This window comes from Mastomys coucha, chromosome X (genome assembly GCF_008632895.1).
Source record: "Mastomys coucha isolate ucsf_1 chromosome X, UCSF_Mcou_1, whole genome shotgun sequence".
NCBI lineage: Eukaryota > Metazoa > Chordata > Mammalia > Rodentia > Muridae > Mastomys > Mastomys coucha.
The window spans coordinates 105,464,576-105,469,412 of record NC_045030.1 but is presented as its reverse complement, the minus strand read 5'-3'; positions in this window follow the sequence as shown (position 1 = coordinate 105,469,412).

Genomic DNA, 4,837 nt, shown 5'->3' with positions numbered 1-4,837 from the left:
GCTGGGTAAGTCAACCTATCACTTAGAGTATATTTACTTTCCTTATAGGTGGAATTGTGATCTGAGGGGTCTGGACTGGCACTGAGTGATGCTGCCTTGAGCTCAGGGTGGTATGAGTAAAGTGAAACTATTCTTACTCTGATTCAGCTTGTTCAGCACAATGATACATATTCTTTTGGTGCACTGATGATACATTCCTGTTCAGTGCACTCATTCTTACATTATACTGTTTGGCACATTCATTCTCACATTTTCCTGTTCCATGAATTGATGCTGACATTTTCCTGTTCAGCATATTCATTGACATTTTCCTGTTCCATGCATTGATGTTGACATTTTCCTGTTTGGTGCACTCATTCTGACATTTTCCTGTTGGGCACATTCATTCTGACACTTTCCTTTTGGGCTCATTGATACTGGTATTTTCCTGTTGGATGCACTGATGATGACACTTTCCTGTGGGCACATTCAGACATTTCCCTGTTTGGAGCTTTCATTCTGACATTTTCTTGTTGAGTGCACTCATTCTGACGATTTCCTGTTGGGTGCAAGCATTCTGACACTTTCCTCTTAGGCGCATTGATGCTGACATTTTTCTGTTTGGTGCATTCATTCTGATATTTTCCTGTTTGGTTCATTGACTCTGACATATTCCTGTTTGGTGCATTGATTCTGACATTTTTCCCTTTGTTACATTGATTTTGACATTTTACAGCAGTGTAGTAGAACCTCTCCTCTCAACTCTCAGACATCAACATAAAAGAGTCTTGCCTGTAAGTTGTCAAATAATGTTTCTGGTTATAGGTGTAATTCAATATTCTGTTTGTTTGGCATGCAGAATGCCTACCACCATAGAAAAAGATTTCTGCAGGGAGATGATGGTAGAAAGCTACTCTTCTGCCATGTTGCTAACATCTTTCCACACTAAATATAATGATTTACTAAGTGGTACTTTTTGGCCCTTTTGGTTACACAAAACCGTAATTTTTACTTTTGGGGGATTAAACAAAAATCTATTTCATTGAAAATGTAGTACTCCTTCTTAAACATCTTGTCTTGTTCCAGAAGTCATAGTCCTACAATTTTACCAGTTATCTTTTCTACCTGTCATTTTGTCCTAGAGCTGGATGCTTTGATTAATTTTAATGTACAATCTGTTGAAATTTTGACTTCTGTTGTCTTACTGTGCATTTCTAAGAACGCCTATAAGTTTTTATGTTAAATTTATTTCAATATTTTATACATGTATACAATGTATGTTGAGTAGATTAACCTCCTTCCTACAAACTCCCTGGGGCTGCACAACATATATTCCTCCAAACTCCATATCCTCCTTTTAAAAATGAATAACTGGCCCCACCAGTGAGTGCAGGGCCAGTCTTACACAGCTCTTGGACATCTATGTGGCCACAGACTGCTGCCCATATCAGGGACATTTCCACAGTGTTTAGTGGTAATATGAGCCACAGACATTGTGCCTGTGGTAGCTGGCACCAAGTGGCATAGTGGTGAGCAGGTCTCTGGAGTCTAGATTGTTCGTTGGATTTTTAAAAATCTTCTATTAGTTCTTTGACAGTATTTATTGTAGTTTACTATAACATGTATTTGTTAAATAACAAGAAACATTGGGTTTTCACATTATTTTTCTGTTCATGCTTATTACAGATTTCTTCAATTTATGATGGATGTTGTCATACATTTAAGGGTGAAACTTTAAAATTCTCAAAGCTTTATGAAAATTATTGGGACTTGAAATCTGTGTCTTCTATAATAGAAGCATATATCTTAAGTTATTTAGTTTGGAAAACCTCCAATGTTAATATATGAGGTCTTTGTGTGAGTCCAGTTCTCCACATAAAGTTCTTAAAATCTCCTGCCCCATGAAAGCAAATTTCTATACCATTGTTTAAGCAGATATTTGGAAGAAGATGAGGTAGATATATATGTGTGTGTACCTCTTTTTCTTTATGCACAAGTAGAAGAGGTCACATTACCAGCAAATTCATAATGGTTGTGATGACAGTGTCATCGTCCACAACATTAGGCATGTTCTTCAGGTGTCAGTGCTTCCAGGAACAGCATAAATCATGCATTATTGAAATTGTCAGTGATAATGTCTGGAGCTGGTATGAGGAAGTTTGGGTGTACTGTATGTCTTTCTGGTTGTAACTTTCTTTCAGTGTGACTAGAACCTATTCCTTTAGCAGGAAAAGGATCAATGTAAAAATAGAACAAGGGTAAAGCTTATGTGTTATGGCTTGACTCTGAAGCATCTGTAGTAGGCTCTTGTGTTGAATATATGGTCTCTAGTTGGTCATGCTATTTTTGAAAACTTTGGGAAGTAGGGCTTAGTGAGAGGAAGTACAATGCTGGTGATTTCTTTAAAGGTGATTCCCTGGTCCCTGATCCCTGGTCTTTGGTCCCTTTTCTCCTTGTTCAACATGAGCTGAATAGCTTCTTCTGTGACATACCTCTTCCACTATGATGTTCTGTCTCACTGTGGAAGCAGAATCAACAGAATATAAGATGAAATATACCATTTCCTGCCCAAGTTGTTTTTTATTGTTGTTCTTTTCTTTTCTTTTCTTTTTGGTCATGGTGTTTATTACAGAAACAAAAATGTAAACTAAGACAGAAATTGGATACATGAGCATGAGGTATTTCTGCAATAGACCTGACCACTTTTTAGAGTGGTCAGAATTGTGAAAGCATTTGGAACATTGAACTGGAAGTTCTCAGAGTTTAAGTTGCTGTTATGGAAGTTTCAAAGATAGGAACGTTAACAGAGATGGAGGTATCGATGGAGGTCTGACATGGAATTTCAGAGGGAAGCAAAGATTCTATCAGGGCTATTCATGTGACATTTTAAATAAAGAATTTGGGGAAAAGAAACCTTTGTTTTACTGGAACAATAGATGATCACTAACTGGGGATGAGGACTAATCTGTAATTGATAATAGACCAGTATCATTGAAAGAAAAATCTGGGATATATTTCCTTGGTGTCAGGACAAAGATGCTATGATATAGTGGAGGGGTTGTCAAGGCATCACATAGAAATGACAGCAGAACTTGGCAAATTATGTATAAGACTCTTCTACATGGTACTTTTTGAAGACATGAAGGTGTCATAGAGAGAAGCTTAGCATCACGTAAGAGAGACTGAGTCCCGGAGTAGACCAGGAAAGGCCATTGGTGAAAATGCATTCTTAGTTGTAGTAGAGACCCCAGGATGTTAAGAGATGCCAGATGTGGCATGACCATCAAGGACAACAACAGACAAGGAACGGAGTTAGCTTGAGCTTATGAGACAAGCTGTGTTGAAGATGGCAAAGTCAGAGAAATAAGCTTACTAAAGACCTTTGGAGCCCAGTAAGTTCAAGATGTCAGACATTGACATACTGTTAAATTTTGGGTTTGCTTTTATTTGCTTGTAAACTGCGTCCTTATCCTTTCATTTTGGAATAAGAAAGTATGTAATTTATTTTGGATTTTACAAGAATCTACAGGTAAGAGACTGAATTTTTAATAGACTTTGAATATTTATTTTCCACTATATATGACATTTTAATTTTATTTTTATTTTTTAATTAATTTTTCATGCAGAATATTTTAATCATATTCTTTCCCCTCCTCAATGACTCTCAGATCCTCCCCACATCCCTACCTGCCCAACTTTATGTTCTTTTTCCCTCCCTTCAAAGAAAACCCTAAAATAAAGCAAAACTGAAAGCAATCAAACAAAAATCGAGTAAGAGAAAGCCAAAACAAAAGGCACACAAATAAAACATGGAGTCTGTTTTGTTTTAGTCAACACTCCTAGGCATGGCACCTGCCCTGCAGTATACTTGACCTATACAGTAATACTCCATTGGAGAAAACTGTTTTTTTCCTTTGAATTTAAAATATAATTACATAATTTCCTCCTTCCCTTTCTTGCATTCCTATGTACCCTCCCCACTATCCTTTCTCAATTTCATGGCCTCAATGTCTTTAATTGTGTGTGTGTGTGTGTGTGTGTGTGTGTGTGTATCCATCAAAGAATCATGGTTACAAAGGTGTTTTAAAGAACACCTTATTTTTTTTACTGATTTTCCTTGAGACAGTAGCTCCAGGATGTCATACATTCACAGGAATGCCTATAGAAGTGTATTCCTGAGGTCAGTTGCCTAGAAACTCAGACAGCACTTCAGCTATGGTCCAGAGAAGGCAAGAAACCTTGGCAACATCAACATGATGCTGCTTTTGCTGTTTGCAAAAATGCAAGTGCCTATGGGGCCATGAAGGATTCCATTCAGGTTTCAAAGGAAGGCTTGGGAGGCTAGACTTTGTGTGTCAGGCAGTCTCTGGGTGGTGTGTGAAGTTGTAAGAACAAAGCCTAAGGTATAATGGAGACCTTAGGATATAGAAAGTACCAGGGGTATAGAATATATACAAAGGAAATCTGCATGCAATAAGTAAAGCAACTCAATACAGAGAACATGTCAGCAACAAGCAGCAATGTCAAAGAGATGTGGCTGCCTAACACTTGAGAGTTCACACTATGATATATCCCATGACACCACACATGACACTCTGGGAATTAATGTTTGCCTTACTGGGTTTCAGACTTTCTTTGCCGTGAATCTTCATTCTCTTTTTTCTCCTTTTAAAATGAGAATGTTTAATCATTGTATATTGGAAGTATATAACCCACTTTTTTTTATGGGTGCTTATGGTTAAGAGCATGCCTTAAGTCTTGGGAAAAATTGGTCTTAAACTTCTGAACAGTGTTGGAACTGCTAACACTGCAGAGACTCTTGAACTTGTATTGAATGTACTTGGTACTATAAGCTGGC